This window comes from Dermacentor silvarum, chromosome 11 (assembly GCF_013339745.2).
Source record: "Dermacentor silvarum isolate Dsil-2018 chromosome 11, BIME_Dsil_1.4, whole genome shotgun sequence".
In the NCBI taxonomy this organism is placed as follows: domain Eukaryota; kingdom Metazoa; phylum Arthropoda; class Arachnida; order Ixodida; family Ixodidae; genus Dermacentor; species Dermacentor silvarum.
In genome coordinates, this window is record NC_051164.1 from 956,943 (window position 1) to 980,784 (window position 23,842).

Here is a 23,842-nt window from a genome sequence, read left to right on the forward strand (position 1 = left end):
GTCGTATTCTCCGTTTTCTTTCTTCTTTTCTTTCCAAGTTTTAGTGTGTGAAGAAAGAGTTAAATGTGGAGAACAGGGTTATAGTTCCAAAACTTTGGTTGCTAGGGTCTGTAGCAAAAAAATTAAATAAAACTTAGTGCCCTTCCACTCTGTGAAGGAGGACGACCTGCGAAGCTGTTATGTGTTCTTCTAAAATGACGAAATTATATATATATATATATATATATATATATATATATATATATATATGCAATTAAAGCATCAAGACAAAGGCACCCTAATCCACCTTAATCCTCCTTCATCCACGTTAATAAACCCTAATCTTCCTTAATACACCTTAATCGACCTTATACCACCCTAATCTACCTTAATGCACCCAGTTCCACCTTAATCAATCGTAATCCCCCTTAATACACCTTAATCGAACTTATACCACCCTAATCTACCTTAATGCACCCTATTACACCTTAATCAATCGTAATCCTCCCTAATACACCTTAATTCGCCTTTATCAGACTTAATCTACCCTAATTGACCTTAATCCTCCTTCACCTACCTTAATTGGTGGGTAGGCTGTGGCGTAATGGTCAAGCATCACTGGTTTTGACACTTATGTTAAGGAACCTACATACATAGGCTACTGTGGATTCAATTTTCTCGACGCGCCATTTTTCTACACACCCTGCCGACGCATACATTTTTGGTCAAAACCCAGCCATATACAGCTTCGCTGTAAAAACAACAAAAAATAAAAAAAAAATATAATGTAACTGATGAACCATCTCAACAGCCCAAGCAGCGGAATGAATTGGAAACGGTATGACAGCCTGGTTAGCGACTGTTACAAGCATGGTACGAGGGCGGAAAATGAACAGGAGGCAGCGAGAGACGACGGACTTCGTTCTCGTTCATGGTGCTAGTCTTTTTATACGATCGTGGAAGTCCCGTAACCGTAATTTCGATAGCAGGTAGTTAAGCTTCGCTGCAGCACTACAAGATAAACGCCGTTAACACTTCGCGTTGTAGAGCGAGTGTATCGCCGTAAACACTATTTTACGGCGCGCGCCTAACAACGCCCGAGAAAATCTAGTGACCGCAGATTCCTTACATCAATAGGAAAAACGAGGGCGATATAAGTACAGAGTCGAGCAAGAAGATTGTATTCCAGTACTCGCCGTAGACGACAAGCAAGACAGCTGAGTAGACAGATGCCATTTTAAGCCTCATTCCAATTCTGAAAAAGCAGGCAGAAGAGACAGCTTCGTGAAACAAAACGGCGGCTGAGCAGAAGGCTCGGAAATTCGACGGCAAGGTCGTCTGCTCAGAGGAAAGCGCAGTCACGCTTTCTAACGCAAATAATGTATGCGACGTTGTGTTTTATGCGATAGCAATTATAGATACTCCATGCGAATTTTCGCCGTTGGCGTCGCCGTGATGTTACGTATAATGTGAAAATGCGATAGGATCTTATCGCGCCCCACACGCCGTATGCTGTGGGTGCTAGGGTAGATTGCAAGGTTGAGCCGAGAAGGATGGTGGATTGATACGTGACCAATGTTGGAGGTCACGTGATACAGCACCCGCAAGGAAAGACGTGAGTAAGTGTGCGCTAGGTACCGTGATAGAGCGAACGGAAAGGCGGGAGGGGGGGGGGGACCAGGTGAGCGCGCGCCTCCTCTAGACTGGCCAACAAGACTGGCCGTCAAAATTCATGACGTCAGGGCAAGCAGATGCGGGAACCTATGACGTCGCCAGCCATCCTTCATTCTTGCGCCTTTTCTGGCGTATCAAACCTCCTTGCATGACAACAGTGACATTTTCTTTTTGTTTTACACAACGGTAATTTACTAATACATCTCAACCTATCCTTCGCTTGAGGGTACCTTTAAATAATGCCTAAATAGTACAAAGCTCTCACACAGGAAGCCCACACGAATATCTTCAGAAAGGACTCCGTGTACCTTTCTCTGAAGACTTGTGTACGACTAGATAGAATGGGCCAACTTTGCCTTGCATTAAACCCCCTGGCATACTAAATGCTGCAGCCCTCTCAGAGGTATAACCAGACACCCTTCGTTACATGGTTGGTTGTTCCTTGCGTCCCTCATTTTAGCACACTCTAACGAAGTGCATAGTTCCGTTCGTTCTCAGCCACCAGCGTCATCTACGACCATCGAACGTGTCCTCCCAAGTGCCCGGCTCTTGCGTCTGCGGCAGACATTCACCACCTGTGATTGTGACTGTACCCTGATACTCCGGATGTTAGACACAAGATACTCAGGGGGGCCAAACTCAAGCCTAACTGTTCCAGAGCAAGGGTTCTCAAACTTTCTGGCCTGGGGTAAACCCACCTGCCTTCCCAAAGTGCCGCAATCCCCCACCCCTACATTTTTTTTCGTGCCCTCGCGATAAATGTTGCGATGAATCAGTTCAACGAAGAATCAATTGAAGGTACGAAGTGCGGATGTGGTGGTCTTAACTGTCAAATTCAAACTAATGTAAAAATGCACTAAAGGGGAGATGCGGTCGGATGTGTTTTGGCCACTCGCGGCCACCCTAAAGTGCCATTCGCGGAACCCTAGAATTTCGCGGAACCCAGTTTAGGAACCCCTGTTCCAGAAGACTAAACCTGTTAACTGATGAACAAATACAAAACGAGAAAAGAAAAGAGAAAAGAAAAGAAATGCGCTAACTCATTGCTGCGGTAGCTGCATCCCAAAGGGCTTCATGCTTTCATTGGATGCCCCGTTTTGTTCGTCTTTACTACATATGCCATGCGACGAGTACCTCGAATAAAAAAGAAAAAAAAAATGTCACAGTTTCGCCCTAAGGGCGAAGCAATGAATGCGATAGCAACACAGCAATGTCATACGAAGTAAGGTGAGCTGCTTTGGTAGCAATATGAATTGTAGTAAACATGAGCTGATTAAGTAAGCAGGTGTGCTGCCGCGTAAGTAGACCGACATGAAGAGAGACTCGATGACCACGAGAAGGCGCGTGTGAAACGGTGGTGTTGATGAGAAGCGCTTCCCGTGGGCAGCGCGTGCGAAGGGACACACCTGTAGCGCTGCACTGCCGATCCGGGCAGCATTGCATGTGTAGCGTGCGTTGGAAAATGTGGCCCGACTATTACTAACTCAATGAACAAGCGTGGTGTGAGCGCGCACAAACAAACATGAATAGATCACACTAAATGACTGCAGACAACGACTGTCAAAACGCTGGCAGCAAACACATACGCCGCAGCGGGCGAAGGTACGTGCGGTCTATCGCTTCAACGGAAACTGAGCGGCGAATGCACAGGGCATAAAGGTCAGAGCCGTGTGGAGATAAGAGACGGTGCGAGCGAGCGACGAGCGCGGTTGTTGGCAGAGGAGAAGTGCGCCTCCCCCCCGCTCCCTCCGGCGCTCGCTTCCCGCTTCCTTGCTTGCGCGTGGAAGATTGAGTGCGTTCGCTCTCCGTGATAGCGCGCGTCTCCGCACGCTTCCGCTCGGGCATACGGCGCGCGGCATAGATTTTATCTATACGGAACCTCACGGCGACGGCGACGACGACAGCGACGGCAGAAATCCGGTTGAAGTGTCCATATAATTGCTATCGCAATAAAAAAGAAAATGGAATTACGAATCGTTGTACTAAAGCTTAAAAGAGAGGGACGGAAAAGAAATGCGAAGTAATGGGTGCCGTTGTTTAACCTCTGCTCTTACGTCGGACAGTTTATTCCAAAGAAGGCACTGCTTCGCTCGTTGCCGCAGCGCTCACATTAAAAGCGCCACGGCGTCAAGAGCTTTTCAGGTCATCACGGCGATTCGCTTAGAAATATAACGGACAAGGACCACCGTAAACCGCGCAAGAATCCAAACGGGCCCATATACAAGTGTTTGTGCAGTCTACCAGAAACCATGACCGAGGAAAAGGGAACCGGGATGAAGCAGGGAGAAAAAAGGAGGAAAAAAAGGAGAGGAAAAAAAGGAGAGGAAAAAAAGGAAAGGTCACGAAAACGGCGCAGAGAGATTTCCGCTCGCAATATCCTTTTTCGCTTCGGGGATTTCAAAGCCGGTCAAAGACTTCCGCTCGAAGATCGATGGTTTGGCGGCGCAATCACCAAAGTAGGTCGGAGGTAGTATAAGGCAGAGCGTTCCGAAGAGCCTAAAGAAAAAAAAAAAAACGAAAAGCAAAGAAAAAGAAAGGAGACTCTTCGCATAACATTGCGAATGAAAGGCCTAGAGAGCCAGCTGCAGGTGTGTCTTGCGCGCGGCGACTGTGACGTGTATGTGCTATTGCTCATCGATCGCTGCTTCAGATGCACGCTGATCGAACTCGCGCCAACAAGAGGCCGGCACCAGAGCCGCGCTTTGCTAAAGCACTTGAATTTGCGGTGATGCGGTAGGGTGGTACCACTTGCCATGTACTTGGCCAGTATAGCCACTGTCGTTCATGACTTTTCTCGTTTTCTTTTTTTTTTGTGTGTGTGTGTTCTGCGTGATTGGACATATGACAGGCATGAGGTTTCAGACAAGTTGGACACGGATAGCAAACGCTCATTGTAACGCTATCGCAAGAAAAATGTTGCGTGACCACATCTCAACGTCGCGGGTTCGAATGTCTTAACTACGTATTAATTATTTGTCTATTGATTAACTTCGCCTTAACGCCTTAGGTGGTGGGTTCGACTCCCACCAGAGGTCTCGATTTAAGCGAGCGAAATGAAGTAGGGTTGGAGGTAACAATTTCTGTGTGAAGCGAGTAATACATTGTAATACTACTACTACTACTACTACTAATACTACTACTACTACTACTACTACTACTAATAATAATAATAATAATAATAATAATAATAATAATAATAATATCAGCAGTGAACTACGTGAGAGAGAGAGAGAAATGAAGAGGGAAATATACGGAGGTTAACCAAGGACGTGCCCGGTTGGCTACCCTACACTTGGGGAGGGGGAAAGGGGAAGAATAGATAAGGACAGAAAAGAAAAATAATGGAGTGAGTCATTCGCAGAGACAGTCACAGAAGAATCTCCGCTGTCACAAGCGTTCGTACAATCCAGTATTCTTCACGAACTGCAGAAGGGCTTTTGTGGCCTTTTGCATGCAAGAATGCATAGGCCATGGCCCAAGGATCTTTTCTTCCGAGAGCGTTCTGTTATCTAACAGGTTGAGTTTAGCTTGGAGAATACGTCGTTGAGTGTCAAAAGATGGACAGTGACAGTGAAGGTGCTAGAGAGTCTCGTCGCACCCGCACAAATTGCACGCCGCATTGTTAGCCATCCCTACTAGGAACGAATAGGCGTTGGTAAATGCGACACCCAACCACATGCAACACGGTAAAGTTGTTTCACGACGGGAGAGTCCAGGTGGTAGGCGAAGTTGCAAGCGTGTGTGATTTTCTTTCCTTTCCTTCCTCTTTTTTATTCTTTATTTTTACTTATTTTTTTCCCTCCTTTCGTACCCCTTTACCCCTCCCCCGGTACAGGATAGCCAACCGGAGATAACCTCTGGTTAACCTCCCTGTCTTTCCTTTACCTTTCTCTCTCTCTCACTCTCTAGGGTCAAGAGAGTGCAAACGGGAGTTGGTGAAACCCGGTGAATTCCATCGTAGAAGTGTGATGTGGCGAGCAAGCGATCAAGTTGCCGCGCAGCATCCGTTCCTGAGAGTGGTATCGGAACCAGCTGATGTTTTTGTTGAGCTGAGCGTGCTGCTTCATTTGCGCTTTCGTTGCCGACAATTCCGCAATGGCTCGGCAACCATTGAAATACAATGTAGTGTCCTTCTTCGAGCGTGTGATGATGAGCGTGAATTATTTCGTGCACTAGCTGCTCGTGTAACGCATGACGTAGGGCAAACTGCAGAGCTTGTAGGGCTGCTTTGGAATCACTGAAAATGGCCCAACGATTTGGCGGCTGCTGGAGCACGTAATTGAGTGCACCGTGAAGAGCCGCAAGTTCTGCTGTTGTAGACGTGCTATTGTGCGAGTAGTTAAATTGCAAAGTGACGGCGTCCGATGGAACAACTACTGCTCTGGTAGAGCTGTTGAAAATGGAGGAACCGTCCGTGCAAAAGTGTATGCGGTCAAAATAATACTCGTTGAGGACAAGCAGAGACAATTGCTTCAGGGCTAGTGGTGAGAAGTCTGCCTTTTTTGTAATCCCAGGAACTGAGAGGCACACGTTAATTTGCCGGAGACACCACAATGCCGATGTTGGGCGTTTCGAAGGCTTGAAGCCAGATGGTATTGAGGCATGGTCATAATATTACAGAATGTAGCCTGTGGTCTCCGCACTGGCAAATCGGCTGAACTACGGGATGGTAGCCGTGAAATGTGTCGAATGTGAACTCTTAGCGTCTCACCGACGATATGAGTGGTGATCGGGTGCTCCTGTGCAATGACTATCGTTGCAGCCGTCGATGAACATATCGGGAGGCCAAGACATGCCCGAAGTGCTTGGGCTTGTACACTCTGTAGTGCAACGATATTAGTCTTGCATGTGTTGGACAAGACAGGAAGACCGTATCGCAGGAATCCGAGAAAAAATGCCGTGTATAGCTGTAACATGAAACGTATCGCAAAACCACGGTGCATGTGATGGGGACCCGCCGCCAAACGGGTGGCTGTTCTTCAGTAAATAAAATTAAAAAAAAACGCTATAATAAAGAAAAGAGCCACAGTACGAACATCAATTCAGCCAGCTCGTTTACATCTCATTTTCACAAGTCGTCGTCGTCCTCCTCCGCCTCCCGGTACTCGATGTTGATGCAGCGGAGCTTAAATTAAGAACCGTGAAAACGATAGAAAGACCGGGAAAAAGACCCTAAGTATGCACATTACGAAGAATACAAGACAAACCAATAACAACGGAGTGGAGACACGGAGTACTGAAAAATATGAGACAGAAAATTAAAAAAATAATCCGAAGAAAAAATAAAAGATAGCGTCACCAACGGGGAACCTAATCAGGCGAGTTCTTCGGGGAGCGCTGGAAGGCAAAATAAAGAAAAAAAAAAAAAAAAGAAATAAAATATAAAAGCGTAGCGGGGGACAAAGGCGAACGAGAGGATATACGCATCACTGGATACGCGGAATCGCCGGAATGAAAATAAAATTTTAATTAGCCGGAGATCGCATTTTAATTATATCAACACAGAAGGCTGCGTCGAGGCTCGGGTCGTACTTGGCTATCTTCATTAGCATGATCCGAGAGGGACGATGTGCCGTGTTTACGTGAGGGATATCATTCGGCGAGCTAGCAGCGTTCACGTATAGAGTAAGAGAGATAAGAGGATTTGCGCTGTGCCGTCAAATAGGCGCAGAAAGGTATTGAAAGGAACAAAAAGATCAGCTGCGGTTGTTTGATGAATACACGGCGTTCCGCTGCTGAAACTATGTTGCGGGCTCGATTGCTCCACGCCGCAGCGACCGCTTTTCCGACGAATGCCAGGAACGGTCGCGTATACCAAGCATTTCTTCCTTGTCCTTCTTTAAAATATTTTTCGGCAGTGTTTAGGACAACGTGGAGAGGGAGAAACAATAGTTTGCAACCTAGATCCCAGTTCTTTCCACGGACTAGCGTGTTCTGATTTGTCGTCAGTATGGCTTGGGAGTAGCAGCCGAGGATCTAAATACCGAACTATAGCTGGTGCGTATTCGAGACTTGAGCCATATTTAACGAGCACTAAAAAAAATAAATAATTCAGTGGTAATTTGGTTTATCAAAAACACCGTGTCTGCTCGGTTTTATGTAGCTGTAAACACCGCGGTTGAAACACCGAGCTTTGGCTGCACAGTACAGCAGGCCGCTAAAGAGCAACGCAAACTGCTGTTTGCGTTGATAAACTACTCCGTGAAATCTCGATTTTTTTATTACTTTCACAGAAAGAGGTTGATTTTTTACGCAATTAAATGAAGGGCGAACGCCTATCTCCGGAACATAAGAGTTTCACACGTTCTCTCTTGCATTTCGGGCGCTTTATAACAGAAAGTAAAACGTTCTCGAGGTCTGATATACGTACAGTCCTTCGCTCCGATTTCTTTAGAATACACTCTGGTTCATGTTCATCGATAAACCATTATCTGGACATACGCGAACGCTCTCAAAATCCGTGATGTGCCCCATAGATCGGATACTAACCATACGCTCACATATCCCATGGTTATGCTTCCCCATAGGGAGGCACACGAAGCGTTCCATAAAATACGGGACAGGACTTGCAGTTCCTAATAATACAGAGAGAGAGAGAGAGAGAGAGAGAGAGAGAGAGAGACGAAACTACGCGTATTTGAGACGGTGCGCCTTCTATAGCCAAAACTCATGCTCGCGTGCCTTCTATCATCATATTCTGTTGTCGTTTTATTTATTTCTCTCTCTCTCTCTCCCCCTTTTTTTTCTCAACTTACCAGCTTCAGTTCTATATCGTTCTGGTTGTCTTTTCACGACCCGGTAGTGCCAGCCATTTACCACACCAACTTCTGGTCTTCCGTCGAGCAAAACAAAGAAAGTGTTCACAGCTCAACGAGAACGACGGAAAGACGTGCAAAGAAGGCGCTCCATTAAGCCGCCAGCTCGCCGACGCGTCCTTACTTAACCGCGCACATTTCTTCCTTTTTTTTTTTACCAGGCCTTAGTTTTTGCCGAGATTCGTATGCGTCTAGAGCGATTAGCAGTCGGAACAGCGAAACGTACGAGTGCGCACATAACCGCTGACGTTTCTAGCCGGCTAGTTCCCACGTGTTTCATTACGGCTTTCGAAGTTCCGGGGGAGCATACTTGTTTTGCTTTCGGCGCTTTGCCATAGACAGAGCTTGGTTTGCGTGACGGTGGTTGTCTGGAAATGGATGGGGTTATGCATGCCGGAGAAAAAAAAAAAAACAGAGCGTTGAAAGCGTTCGCGGATGAGACTTAAACGACGCTTACGAGCGTAGGAAATTGCGCAGATGTGTCATTTACGCGCTGCAAGAAGACGAACTACCAGGATCTGCTGGATGAACTTCGGCTTAACTGGCCTTGTAAGTGTGACAGTGCGCACGCGTAATAGCACTTTGGTTTATTTCTTGATGTCGAGTTCTCGCGTTTGTGATTTGATTCTGCGACTGTTGCAACTTTTTTTTTCGCGGTAGGTTGGTAAGGTAATGTAGGTAAGGTAAACGAAGGGTACAGTATAATGTAATGTAGGAAGGTAAGGTCGGGTAAGATAATGTAAGGTAGGCTGCGTCCGCCGGGGTCAAAGTGAAGATGTCGGAAATGGCATGCTTCAAATACAACTAGTAATAGTATTAATTAAAAAATTACACACATAACGCGCATGTTGGAATATAAAGGGTGGCTTCTTCTAGCTGCTCCAAATTTTTAATATAAAGCAGCAATAAATCGTGGTGACGTCATTGCGACCAGCCGGGCTCCAAACTGGCTCCAACTCCTGGTAATTGCTTTAGCCTCGTAAGACCAATAATTAAAAAGTTTATTAACGCAGCTTCGTTAATTACACACACAACTGCGCAAATTACTACTTACACAGAAGCTGCAAATATGGAGACTCGAATGGTGCCTACAACGTCACTGTGGTTTATGTTGCACTAATTAAAGCATTCGTGCAGCTGCAAAGAACAAAAGCAGTCAAGAACATTCGGTATACTTGGAGCGATGCAATCGTGACGCGGTTAATCAAATGGTACACAATTAAATACGACTTGGCAGAATTGTCTTTATTTCCATTTTAAGCAACGTGTGATTCCATTCAATGTTTACCCACCGCGCAGGTCACAACATTAACGTCACGCAATGCTTAGAATCCTGCACGACACCGTTCGCAAGCTATTCAGAAATTTAGGCACCAGTTCAGGCGGTTGCATACTGAGAGACATCGACGACGCCAAAAGGTCGAATGCGAAGTATGACCCTTGTCGAGGGAAGAACGGTGGTGACCGCTGTACGCACAGAAAATTAAGACACATATCTATCTATATTTAAGGATTCTGTACCTCTTGTGCCCCGCTGGCCCATATTCTTTCCATGGAGGATCGCCCGAGAATACAGGCACAGAGTCAACGGCACACACGGAATGGCTAAATCGAAGAAATTCAAACAAACCAAGGAAGTCGCTGAGTCTCACGCGTCGTTACATTGAGTGGTCGGTGGGCCTTTGAGAAGGCTATGAGGCGACATTACGTGATCAGGTTCTATGTATTAAATACATTTTTAATTACGCGGAGCAGAGCTTCGCGTATTCGCACTATATACCTTGGCGGTCGGAATACGGGTTTGATACAAGACCGTTTGGAGGTGCTTGCATTCGCAGCACATATAAGCTTTGTATATCTTTCCGTAAATATATACGGCGAGAAAACTCAGAAAGCCATTTATTGTTATCATTACTTGTTTTGAAAACATATATACATTGTACAGGAAAGGGAAAGAGAGGAGCAGGCTGGAAACTGACATTGAAAGGGGCGCAACGCCTGCCTACTCTTCAGAAAGGAGGATACAGAAACATAGAAATGGAACATAGGAAGAAGGGGAGGGAAGAAGGAAGGAAGAGCAAGATGACAAATCTCAAAGAATTAAGCAGAAGACACACGGTACAGGTCACACACAGTATAGGGCCGGTCGCTGCAGGTCACGCCACTAAAGAACGTATAAATAGAAGGAATAGTTTCTTAGGTCCCGTCACCCGAAAACAGAAATAGGCAACAAACGGGAACCTAAGTAAGTTACTTTTAGAAGAGTAAGAAGAGCGGAGAAGCAGGAAAGAAAGAGCTTCGGTTTAAAAAGGCACAGACAAGGTGTCCGGGCCGTACCGACGCTCCTTGTTTTGTGTCTTCTTTTCTTGCGCCGCACATCGGGATAAAGAAGTACAAAGAAGTCATTTGTGCTCCGAGCATTCTGCGAGACGCTTTAGCATGCTGAATAGCGTACACACCGAGCAAAGAAAAGGAAACGAGCGGGGATAACAACATAGTCGCTGTAGAAAGTGCCTATGACACGTAGGGTGCCGCCACCTTTCATCCCGGATCAAGGGCAAACGTTCCTAGGGAGGACGGAAGAATGAAAAGATGTACGCGAAGGAAAGCACACAAAAAGCAAAAGCGCTAGAGGCGATACGCGCGTGACGGTACTTGGCGTCTTTTTTTTTTTTTGTAGATACATTTACGTAATGCTGTTGCCCTGGCCCTTCGATTCATACTCGTTTGATGTTGAGATGAAAGCGCATCAACGTCGGATCGTCACCGCAGAAACACGCTTAATCTCCTTCACATTTCTGCCAACATTCTATCGTGCAACCTCCCGCTCAACATTCCTTTAAACCAAAGAAAAAGAAAAGAAAAAGAAAACGGCTTAGCGTTTTCACGAAGCATCGTCGCTCGCGATAACACGGCAGTTCTTTCTTTTTTTGGACCCCGCTATTACCCTCTCGCTTGCTAACAGCTTAAATATTTATCTTCCAGAGTCTTCTCAGACTTTTCAGCAACAATAACCTATTGTTGCGGACCCGGCGCGATAAAGCCTCCCGCATCGCCCTCGCAAACTAATGAACTACTTGCTCGAGACATCGCGCTCGACGCGCGAAAGCGAAACGCCGCTTTTTTGTACCTCTCCCCTCCCGCCACGCCCCCCTTTTCTCAATCTCTCCGATCCCCCTTCCTGAAAGCGTTTGCGGCGCCCCTCTCGCGCCCTGGCGGCAGCTGCAGGAACTTCGCGGTCGCGCTACCCACCGACCACCGTAACCGCACGGTGCTTCCTTTGTGAAAGCGGTATTGTACGCCGCGACGCTGTAGCGCCACTACGGCAGGCTTTAAGAAAAGCCGCGCAGGGAAGATGCGGGGGATCAGGCGCGAGGCGGGCATACCTAACGGAGGGAGGAGTACGTCGCTGTTTAAATATGCTTTTATCCGAGGCAACGCGGCGCTTCGCAACACAACTCCGGCTTGGCGCTTGGCGATGGATATACAACGACGTGTGTACTCGCTCGCCTGGATCGCTTTAAGCCTCTTACGCGAACGTTCCCTCTTAACGATGCGCACTTCCAGAGGAAGAAATGCCTGCTGGCGCGCTATAGGCGCAAACTATTTAGCGGAGTCCGTATTAGAGGCGCGCCCACCTCTAGAGAAGCTATATTCTCGCACGGCCTTTATTTATTATTTATTTTTTTTTGCAGTCACGTTCGTTTCTTGCTCTCGCGCGGCTTCGAAACAACCGGCGTTTTGGGGAGAGCAGGTTCAAAGGGGTTAGGCTCGAGCGAGGAACGCATTGTTGTTCCGAGATAGAAGCGCCTCCACATTTTTTTTTTCTCGCACGGTGTTAAAATACGGCGCGGCGCGGCGCCGCTGTGTTTGCGTGCATACGCAAACGCAGTTTTTTCCAGCCTGGCGTATTGTGTGAGCGAAGGTGGAGAATTGGCGGCTCAGAAAGTTGTTCTTACGAGAGTAGACGACACGGTGGAGAACGGTGTCGCTTGTAAAGCCTCGTTCAATAGAGGCGGATGGGCGCGTTCCGAGGATGACAGCTACAATAGCGTGACTTAGCATGAAGATATGCCATCCTGCTGTTACCACTGCCGTATAGCTTGCGCCACTTGTAAGCTTTCAAGCATGCCAAGCAAGTCGCGCCGCGCATGCGTCAGGCGCCACTCGGCTGGCCCACGCAACGCCGGCAGATGGCGGTAATGTCAGCGGTAACTGTACGCTTAAAAAAAAAAAAAAAAAAAAAACTGCAAATGCTTCAAGCGTTGTGAAGAAGGAGGTCCCATAACGCATGGGTAAAAGAGTACGACCTGTTAGAAATCGCGTGGAATCGATTAACGAATTATGTTATCCGAACTAGTGCAGCTTAATATAGCGTTAGCAATATACACGCAGACAATATAAACGAATAACAAGAACTCCACATAAATGAAAAGAAAATTACGTATTGCGAGCACCTTTTAGAAAGAAAAAAATTACATTCTGTAGTTCTACGAACCAAAACCACGATTGATTATAAGGAACATTGTAGTGGGGGACTCCGGAGTAACATAAAGTAACGTGTCCCCTAAATATATAAGTACAGGAGCGCCATTTATTATTATTATTATTATTATTATTATTATTATTATTATTATTATTATTATTATTATTATTATTATTATTATTATTATTATTTCCGCATTTCGCCTCCATCGAAAAGCGGCCACTGCGGCCAGGGTCCAAGCTGCGAAGTCGAGCTCAGAATCATATGCACGAAAAAAGTGCAATAATCTGGCAAATATATCAAAACATGCCATTGAAGATGATTTTATTGAAGACTGCTTGAAAACCACGTGGCGAATAGTGCAGACGGCGTGACAAGAGGCCAAACGAAGAGGGCAGACTTGTCCTGTGTCCGGTTTGCCATGTTTAACGCAAGCCAACCATCCCAGCTAAAGCTCTCGTGACCAACTCGGTGTCACAGAGGAACGAAGCGCTAAATTTTACGAAGACACGGTCATCCTTAACGAGTACTATATTTCGCCCTGAATATTCACCTAATGTAACTACAACTTGCTTCTATGTGTAATCATTAGCGCTTTGTACATAACGCGTTATACTCTTTCGTATTCTGTGTAATTCCTCATCTTTTCACATGCTCATAACAGTCTACATCGCGGCCGCTCGTGTGTGTTCGTGACTTCGTTCACACACATTGTGGCGCGACCTGCCTTTGCCTTTTATATTTATATGTTGTTCGTGGGTGTATGGGACTGCGTGCTGTGGATTTCTGGCTCTATGACGTTGTTTCTTTTCGTTTTCATTGTTTTTTCTGCTATCCAAAAAGGAGTAGCCGTCACCATTATAGGGTGACTACATCTTTCTTTTATTTTCATTAAAAAAAACATTATTTGGGACTCGCCGCTTATACTCTTCGGTGACATTTTAAAGGATAGTGACCTCTTGAAAGCTTCAGCCCATAATCCGAAGGGCTCACCCAGACGTTTTCTGTGATCATGGCGTGGTTCGCTAATGTTCTGTATTAGCGCGTATCTCTTGAACTGTACATTACTAATGCGGAGTACGAATTTTTAGCGTTACTTTGTATATCGCGTCTTTTTTGCGTACGGTTATTGTGGTTCACCACCGTATTTGCATATTGACGCTGCGCCCTCGAAGGTGGAGTGGCATAGCCTTGTGGCACACACTTGCCTTTAGTCGTATCTCCCGAGACAACTTTGTAAATTGCCTGGAATAAATGAATAAAGAAAGAAGGAAAGAAAGAAAGAAAGAAAAAAAGAAAGCGCATTCGTGCTCTTGGGGACGTGCTAGGTACACGTTTGCAGCATTGGACTCGGTACACTTCTCGTATAGAGTATACCTGGCGGATCGTCAGGGTCTCCCGCGGAACATACTACGCGGAGTCCTTCAAGCGTGCCTCTCTTCCAGCGTGCCTCTGGGGAAGTCGTACCAGCGTGAAACAAGGACACAAGCTGGGTAAGAGTACTCGAGGGGCTTCCTTTAGGTGCGTGGTGGCGGTGGACGGGGCTGAATGCCGAGGACACGGATCAGCGTATATAGCGTAGCGTGTATACGCACGCGTGGCGCGTCACGCCTAAGTGGAGCGAACCGCACGCTACGCCGCTGACGCTGAGAAGGCGCGCAGTAGAAGAACGCAGGGAAGTGTTCTCGGCTATATATGGCTTCGAAAGCGGATTGCGATAGGGGCTTGGCGACGAGTGTCTCGTACGTCCACTTCACGCTTATCGGATCGCCTCGCTCTAAGCCGCTCACCAAGTCCCGCCAACGCTTCTTTTAACTCTAATGTTTTTTTCTTTATTTCTTGGTGCGTCGAGTATTTCATTTTTGATATCTTTCCGTTCTGTCCGAGTATTAAGCGCGAGACTAGGGCAGCGCAGAGTTAAGTCGCGAATGTCGAACCACCGCGCGAATGATGGGAAGCGGGTGACGTGTTCTTGAACCTCTGAAGGCAAACATCGACGTTCGAGAGGGCAGTAGTCTCTCTGAGACGAACGTTCGAGCGAGGCCGGCAAAAAGTTAACATTTAAGGCGATAATTAACCAGACGGACAAAATTTGTGCGCTTTAGACAGCTTCAAAGATGCCCTTTGCGTAATTGCGAAATCCTGTTTTTCGAGTGTACGTGATTACGGTGTTCTAAACTTGGCGCTTCAGTTTCCGGACAAAATACCGATTCTCGTCAATTTCTTTGATAAAAAAAAAAGAAATGCACTGCTAACAGCAAAACTTTGCTCTGCCTCAAAAAAGCAGAATCGAGCTCTCTCTGCAGGCGGCGGAACAAATTTACTTCAAATCACTTCAGCAGCTGTCTTAGGAGAATTTGTATGCTTTTCACTTGTATATCTGAATAAAAAAAAAAAAAAAGAAGCTAAAGTTTCCTTTACCCGGGGTTGGCTAAATGTGACGATATGAACATCTGCTTTGGTGTGTGAGGAAAGTTGCACATTACATAACCCCAGGTGGTCCAAATTATTTCGGAGTACGCCACTGCGGTGTGCCTCATAATCAGATTATGGTTTTAGCATGTCAAAACCAATAATTTAAGTTCACTCACTCAAGGCCAACGCTTTAACTATTACTCGCCAGGACGATTCTACATATTTGCGCTATATAAGACACTTCAGGTACTTTACAAAACCCATCATTTAGTACCCGTGAATTATCTGCCGAGTGCATACGGCAGGCACTGCCAAATCCTGACTGGGAGCTTACCACTGTCGTTGAAAAGAAAAGTGTACAATCATTGCATTCTACCAGTACTAACATATGAGGCAGAAACTTGGAGGTTAACAAAGAAGCTCGAGAACAAGTTAAGGACCGCACAAAGAGCGATGGAACGAAAAATCTTAGGACTAACGTTAAGAGACAGGAAGAGAGCGGTGTGGATCAGAGAACAAACGGGGGTAGACGATATTCTAGTTGACATTAATAAGCGGAAGAAATGGAGCTGGGCAGGCCATGTAATGCGTAGGATGGATAACCGATGGACCATTAGGGTTACAGAATGGATACCAAGAGAAGGGAAGCGCAGACGAGGACGGCAGAAAACTAGGTTGGGTGATGAAGTTAAGTAATTTGCAGGCGCAAGTTGGAATACGCTAGCGCAACACAGAGGTAATTGGAGATCGCAGGGAGAGGCCTTCATCCTGCAGTGAACATAAAATATAGGCTGATGATGATGATGAATTATCTGAACGCACGCATGCATGCATGCACGCACGCACGCACGCACGCACGCACGCACGCACGCACGCACGCACGCACGCACGCACGCACGCACGCACGCACGCACGCACGCACGCACGCAAAGGCTTCGAAACGTCAAACAATTGTTTACTCGGTCACTGACAAGAAGTTCATATTCAAGATTGGCCATGGTTTCTTGCCCGGCAGTATCCCGAAGAGAGACAATATGACAAAGCGCGCAATAGGTGGTTTCCAAAATATGGTGGCAATGATGTGTTTCCGGCTCTTGCAATTTCTTCTGGCGCGTGCTGTAGGCAAAAGCATGGCCTTCAAGATTGCCGCTTGTTACCCGGAAGAAGCAGTCGCTAAGGCTTGGATTTAGTCACCACCTACTAGTTTAGACTGGTACCCCATTCTTAATTTTTTTTTGAATTCTTTGATAAAAAAAAAGTCGCTGTTTGGTACGAAATGCGAAGTTGCCGGTGGGACACGGGTTCGCCTCCCACCTGCGACCCGTTATCTTTTCGGTCACTTTCATTTCCCTTTTCGTTAATTTTTCTCTACATTTCAATTACAACCACAGATAATTTCCCCGGTGCTTTCCTTGGCATCATTGCCGGTTGCCTTTATATGGTCATGATTAACAAAATCGAGGTCCTGATTTGCCCTTCTTCTCCTTCACACACACACACACACACACACGCACACACACACACACACACACACACACACACACACACACACACACACACACACACACACACACACACACACACACACACACACACACACACACACACACACACACACACACACACACACACACACACACACACACACACACACACACACACACACACACACACACACACACACACACACACACACACACACACACCGATAACGTCGTACTCTCAAGGCGAAAACTGCTGAGTCGCCGACGGCTGCCCGAGGTAGCGTAATGAAGCTTTCGCTTCAAAATGATCACTCGCTATATGGTCTTACAGTATGTCGGAGGCCACAACAGAGAATATTGTAGAGGTCGAGGACGACGTTGCGTGTCTCGCAAAGAATAAGTTGTTACTGAGAAGATGGCGGAGTCTGCCATGAGAGGCTACCCCTGTCGAATGAGTTCAGTGTCGGAAGAATCGCTGAAGCCTGCCGATATTGCTTTTTCTCTACACCATGAACGCGAATTCTCCGATCAGGTCGCTTAAGTCCGGTGCAGGCGGTTGCGATAGCATCCGCCCAGCTGCCGTCTCAATAAAAGCGATCATTTCTAATTCCATTTCCGCGTTCCTCTCCTCTCTCCCATAGATTTCAGAACTGCCCGGCGGTACAGCACCTACTGCTGGACCTCATTTGCTCTTGATGCTCTGTAGCGAAGAGTCAGGAGTCGGCAGTATAGGACACACGAAGGCGCCACTGATAACTTGTGGAGACTATACCATTGGTTGAAAAGTATTTTTTTTTCTGCCGTCTTTTCTACTTATTCTTCAGAAGAATTTTAGCACGGATACGACTGAAGACCTAATACTGCGTTGGATCTAAGACAAAACAAGGTTCATCAGAAAAGCTGCGTTTTGAGAGAACTGGCGCCTGTGCGGCTATCCTCTCCATCACAACATGTTTCTGTTTGACACACATCACAAGAAAGTCGAAGACTAGACGGGAAATTTTTTTTCGGCTCCAGTTTCTGTCGAATAGCTTACGAAAGCCGAACATTACATTTAAACAAAAATTCCAAACTGACATCTCTCGCTCGGTCTTTGACCCACTGAAGTCTCGCTCGCCAAACTCTCACTCCTTTTTACTCTCTCCTTCTTTCTCATTAGGATATTTTACTCGCTAACACATTGGCTTAATTTTTTATATGAGCGAACCATTCAGTTATTACCTCCCACTCAACCGCTGACTTGCTCATATCGTCATTCCCTAACACCCGACAACTTGTTCATTAATTCTCACTTTGTCAAAAAAAAAAAGAAGAAAAAATAAAATGTGAGGTTCAATGTCACGAAACCACACAGCCGGATATGGGGTCTGCGGCAGTGGATAACCACGAAATAATTTCAAAAACTTTTTCTTTTAACCGGCACATACAGCGAAGTACACGACCGTTTTTCTTTCTTTCCTTTTCTTTTTTTTTGTGCATTCCATCTGCATAGAAGTGCGGTCGCCGCGGCAAGGGAATCGAACTAGAGACCTAGAGCTCAGCCTCGGAGCTCCGTAAGGACACTTAGCCACCGCTGCGGCTCCTGTTCACTCTTGTTCCGGCTCACTGTTCACTTCTCACTAATTCGCACCCATTCATGCTGCGTAATTCATACCCATTCATTCACTTTCTTTTTTTTTGTAAATCATACCTTCTCGTTCATTCTGTTCAATCCACACTTGCCTATTCCCTCTCACCCTTCTCACTCACTATAGCTTCATTCATTCACCCACTTAATGCATTCACTCATTGCATTCACTCACTTATTTAATGCAATCAGATACCGTCAAACTATGAAATCAGGGGCAATCATTTGATTCACGATAAGTAGTTGCCTCTGTCCTAGCAGCCACGTACTTGCTCACTGTGAAGGAATGGAGATGACGACGCATCCAGTACGAAGCGCGGAGCCCTAAAACTCTCAATCATTAGTGAACGAAGACTCGCGACGATAGCGAGTGCGCTGCCGTTCGTTCTCCACGTACAGAGTCCCAGTTCCCCCTCGCCAACACGAGAGAACAAACTTCCGTCAGACTACTGCGGCATAAAACAGCACCGAACACGCAGATATACGTATTATACGATATTTCGCTTTACCCGTACTACTTGTTTCGTTGTACACTCCCGCATCGACGACCGTCACCCGTCTTGAAAAGGCAAAAGACGAGAGGAGGGGTACAAAGGGATTCAATATCGGATAAAAACAAAGTAAGGCACTGCCTGTGCTCTCTCATTAATGTGGACCAAAGATCAAAGGTACTCCAAAGGTCGACACCGTATGCATAAAAAGGGCTTCTGTCATGGCGCATGACATGGAAGAAACGGCCTCATTTGCAATCTCTAGCCTTCTTATTCGCTGTGCTGAACCTGTAACCTTCGTTCCCGTGTTACGTGCCTCGCCAAAGAGAGCAGCCATCACTCTTCAAAGCTGGCTGGTATAACTGCACACGGGCCATTTTTGACCACGATAGAACTGGATCCGGATACAACTTCTCGATGGCGATTGACTCCTTAGCGCTAGCTGCTGAGGGGAGCCAATCATGAACGAGAAATTTGATCCGGATTGGGTTCGATCGCGATCGAGAATGCCCCGTGTGACTGGGACATTAATCTCTATCGACTGAGTGGTAGGCATTGATCGAGGTGCTTGCAAAGCCAGCAACGCACGCGTCAGCTTTCTATATATATTTGAGCATTGGGTGCAATATCTTCGATTAACTATAACTAGTTTTATTCCGCGTACCAAAATATTGTTCACCGCTAATTTTGCCTTGACTTCATTGTTTTTGGCGGGCTGCCCTCACGAGTTCACAAAAACCTTTGCACGGGACTTTACGACGGCGTTATATTGCCGATACCGCAGAAATCTGGACGCGACATGTCGCTCGTCACTGCACCAGAGTGCGTCGCCTAGCAAATCATGACACGCGCATCTCACCGATAGAGGAAGGCAGAATTCGAGCGAAGACAGAGCACCGAAGATACGACTCGCGTTGGCGGTCACAGCCGGCGGAATCGATAATCGATCAAGTGAGATTCAATTTAGCTGGCAACGGCTAAAGAGGTAGGCGCCGACGGAGGGGAAGGCAACCATGGAAAGCCACTGGAGAGATGCAGCTGCGACACGTTTAGCAAGAGAGTAAGTAGCAGGTCGCAGCGCAGAGCCCTCACGATAAACAGGCATGACATTCAATCGAATCTCATCAGAAAGTCCGTATTGAGGCCGATACAAACTCGGTGGAAGCACACCAGGATTCTTAGGTAATGTAACGGGGTGGGAAAGAAAGAGGGCCGCAAGTCTACACGACAGAGGATTGCGAAACCAGTCATTAGGGCTGGGAAACGAAGTAGGTTCGCCGCTGGATTGTTCAAACATACCCTGGCGTCTAACGTCAGCGGCCGCGCCTGACGTTAGGTAAGAGCCCCTCCCGTCCCCTTTCCCCCTTTCTTTTTGTCGCTATGCAGCACAAGACCGCGGGCCCATTTCGTAAAGTTTACGAGAATGTAGCTCTGTTTGTTGCGTTATATGGGTTACCGGGAAATACTTTGCAGGGTCCTACATGAGTTATTTCAAAGGTGAAAGAATCTAGAAAGCAGGGGGAAAAAAAGGAATAAACCGCAAAATAAGACAGTGAGTTGCCTCGAAGCAGATGTCTATTACACCGGAATGTTTGCGTACGCATTTGAATAAAGCTCGGTTTGTATCCCGTACTACCCTTGAAGAAGTGACACGTATTAATCTTACGTAAAAGACTTGCGAAATGCAGCGCGACTCCTGCGGATCTGAACTCATTTACTGCAGTAGCCGCAGCCTCGCATATAGGACACCGCCATTTGTCTCAAGAACGATACATTTGTGGTGCACACAACGTCTTTCTCGCTCCCTACCGTAATGTTTACTGTGGACTCCGAAATACATGCGCTGACGTCACTATTCTCAAAATCTTGCGTGGTAGCTTATTTCGGTCTAGGGTAGGAGTTCTCCCCAAGCTAAGCAGCGCCATGAGTAAAAAAAAAAAAAAAAAAAAAAAATCTGAGGACACCTAAGTACTTCTTATAAGCTGCGATTAAAGTGGTGCGGGTTATTTTTTTGTACAGTTGCTACGTTAGCATGTTGGCTGTAGACAGGAATCATTGGGACGATATTGCTGACAAATAAAGGACGCCGCATGCCACCGACGTCCTGCGTCACGAGAGATCGAGGAAGCAGCAGCGGCCACCAATGCCGGCAAGCGCGCGCAGCAGCTAAGTCCTGTGGGGGTGAGAGAGAGAGAGAGATAGAGATACAGACCGCGCGCCGGCTTCACAGAGCAAGCCGGTGGCACCCGCACGCACGCGTGACGTGACTGCCTCGCCGTATCTGATTCGTCGAGGCGCGCTCGTGACGTGGCGTCGCGGCGATGCCCTCTCCCCTCATGCAACACCGTTTCGCGCGCTCTGGTCCGTCGAGGCGCACTCGTGACGTGGTGTTGCAGCAAATGGGAATCGAGGTGCCGCTTGGCAGGTACAGACGCCGGCCTTTTCGCTCAATGGGCCGTTTGATGCTTTCGCATCAAAACGTGTGAAACGGTCCGTCATCACTAGGTGGAACAAGGTATCGTAGGCTGTGGGAATCTAAATGAAACTCTTTCTGCAAACTTCTCTGGGAAGTTAATTTTAACTGAGATCGCCATGCAGCTGAAGGACATTTACGATCAAGATAACTGTCAGCCAGATTGGTATCTACTACTGATTAGGTGTTTAGCTTCTTCTTTCTTGGTTTTACTGTGATGGAGGAATTCATAGTTTCTAAATATACGTTTCACTTAGGTGACTATGCAGCTGAAGGACAGTAATGATCAAGATGATTGTCAGCCAGATTGGTATACACTAATTATTGGGTGTTGAGCTACTCCTTTCGATAGCATTTAGTGCGACGAAGTCTTGCATTGCATGTATGATCATTTTGTCTGTACTGTACGTACTGTTTGCTTTCCTGTTATTGGTTATGAGCACTTGGTGCTCGTAATATTGTATATAGTTCTGCAAGTACACCCTTATTGACTGTAATAAATGTCTCGATAGAAAAAAAATTACGCGGTGACTCATTGGTTAATACACCCGGCTCCCGACTACACATCGCCCTAAGGGCACGAGTTCGATACTCAGTGGCGGTTACGGTCAATGTTTAGATTTTCTTCGTCATTTGATAAGGTTGAGCGGAGTGTGAGGAAATTTACTGGTGATTACGACGGCGGCGGAACGACAAAGGCGTTAAATAAAGGACGGACACGCACCAGGAAACACAGATTCGAGCAATAAATGCGGTTGTCACAGTTAAAACCACACGAACACTGTGACAGCCGTTAAAACAGTGGTCGCACGGATACCGGTCAGGCCAATGCTAAGATGCATCCACTAGCAACATCAATGTGAAGACATGATCGGTCGCGCCGAGATTTGGCTGCGAGAAACGACTGCGATTGCATCGTCACCTATTTATCGAGGAACTACAAAACAGAAAGGCTTGCGGAAGATAACAAAATCAACGTAGCTGTGGCAGATGTGCCTAAGGTGACACTGAGAACAACAGCCCTGTGCAGAACAAAGCACTCCGGGTTAGGCCTGCTTTATCTTTATTCCAGGTAAGAGAGGACATTGGCCCCTGTCACGGCTCATTGACAAAACGGGAGAAAAGAAGAGGAAAAACACCAACGGGTGCGAAGCAGAAAAAGATGTGGTCAGCAACGCGGAGAGCAATAGAGCAGACGCGACAGGACTTAAAAAAAAGAAAGAAATCGAAAAAGAATCGATATATAAGCGCATGCAGAAAATGCGGGATAGGAAGGCTCGAAGAAAGACAAAAGCGAACGTCATGAAACGACAGCCTACGTCCGACAGCAGGAGCAAGGCATCACGACTTCAGAGCACGTCAGGGTCAGGCGTCTGACGACGTTTTGGCACGGCATCCGGAGAAGCGCTGTACGAATACCGCATGTGCTCGCGTGATAGCTGCACTAGTGCAATGACCGCCAGGCGAACTGAGCGAGAGATCTGCGCACGATGATTGATTGATTGATTAAAAAGTCCCAGTTTCGCCCGAAAGGCGGAGCATCAATTGGGATAGCAAATTTACTATAGTAATTTTATCGGCTGCATAAACGTGGACACATTTGCTTACTAACTGAATTAACAAGAATGGTGTCAGCGCGCACACGCAAACATGAGTAGATCACACTCGATGATCGCAGACAACCACTGTCAAAACGCTGGCGTGAGCAAGCACGGCGGCAGTAGCGACCGAAGGTTCGTGCGGTCTATCGCGTCAACGGTACTGAGCGGCGAAAGCACAGCGCATACAAAGGTAAGAACCGTGTGGAGATCGCCTTCAAGATACGGTGCGCGCTACAGCCCTCAGCCGCGCAAAGTACAAGTGCGCAGTTGCTAGCAGAGTATAAGCCGCACCCTCTCCCTCCCGCGCTGCCTTCCCGCTTTCCTCCTTTCGCGTAGGAGATTGAGTCGCCTGTTCCCCTTGCGCCCGGTCGCAAGATACGCATTTGGTGCCGCAGCTAAACGTCGCCTCCCCTCCCTCCCTCCCATCCCCCCACGGCGTTTCGCACGACGGCAGACGTCGCGTCTGCTCTCCGCCATGCGTTCTCTCTCCGTGAAAGCGCGCGTCCATCGCGCGCTTTCACTACAGCATACGGCGCACGGCGACGATTTTGTCGCTCTCGGACTTAATACGGAACCTCACGGCGACGACAGAAATGCGGTAGGAGTGTCTATGTAATTGCTATCGCAATAAAATTAAAATTATATTATAAGGCTTTACGTGCCATGACCACGATGCAAAGGCGATACCTTTTATGGTAAGTCTTCTTAAACTGAAATATTAAGTGAGAAACAATAACAGAAACCTGAAAATGATGTAATTTTTTGGCGCGGCTGTGCACTAGCTCCAGGATCAGCCC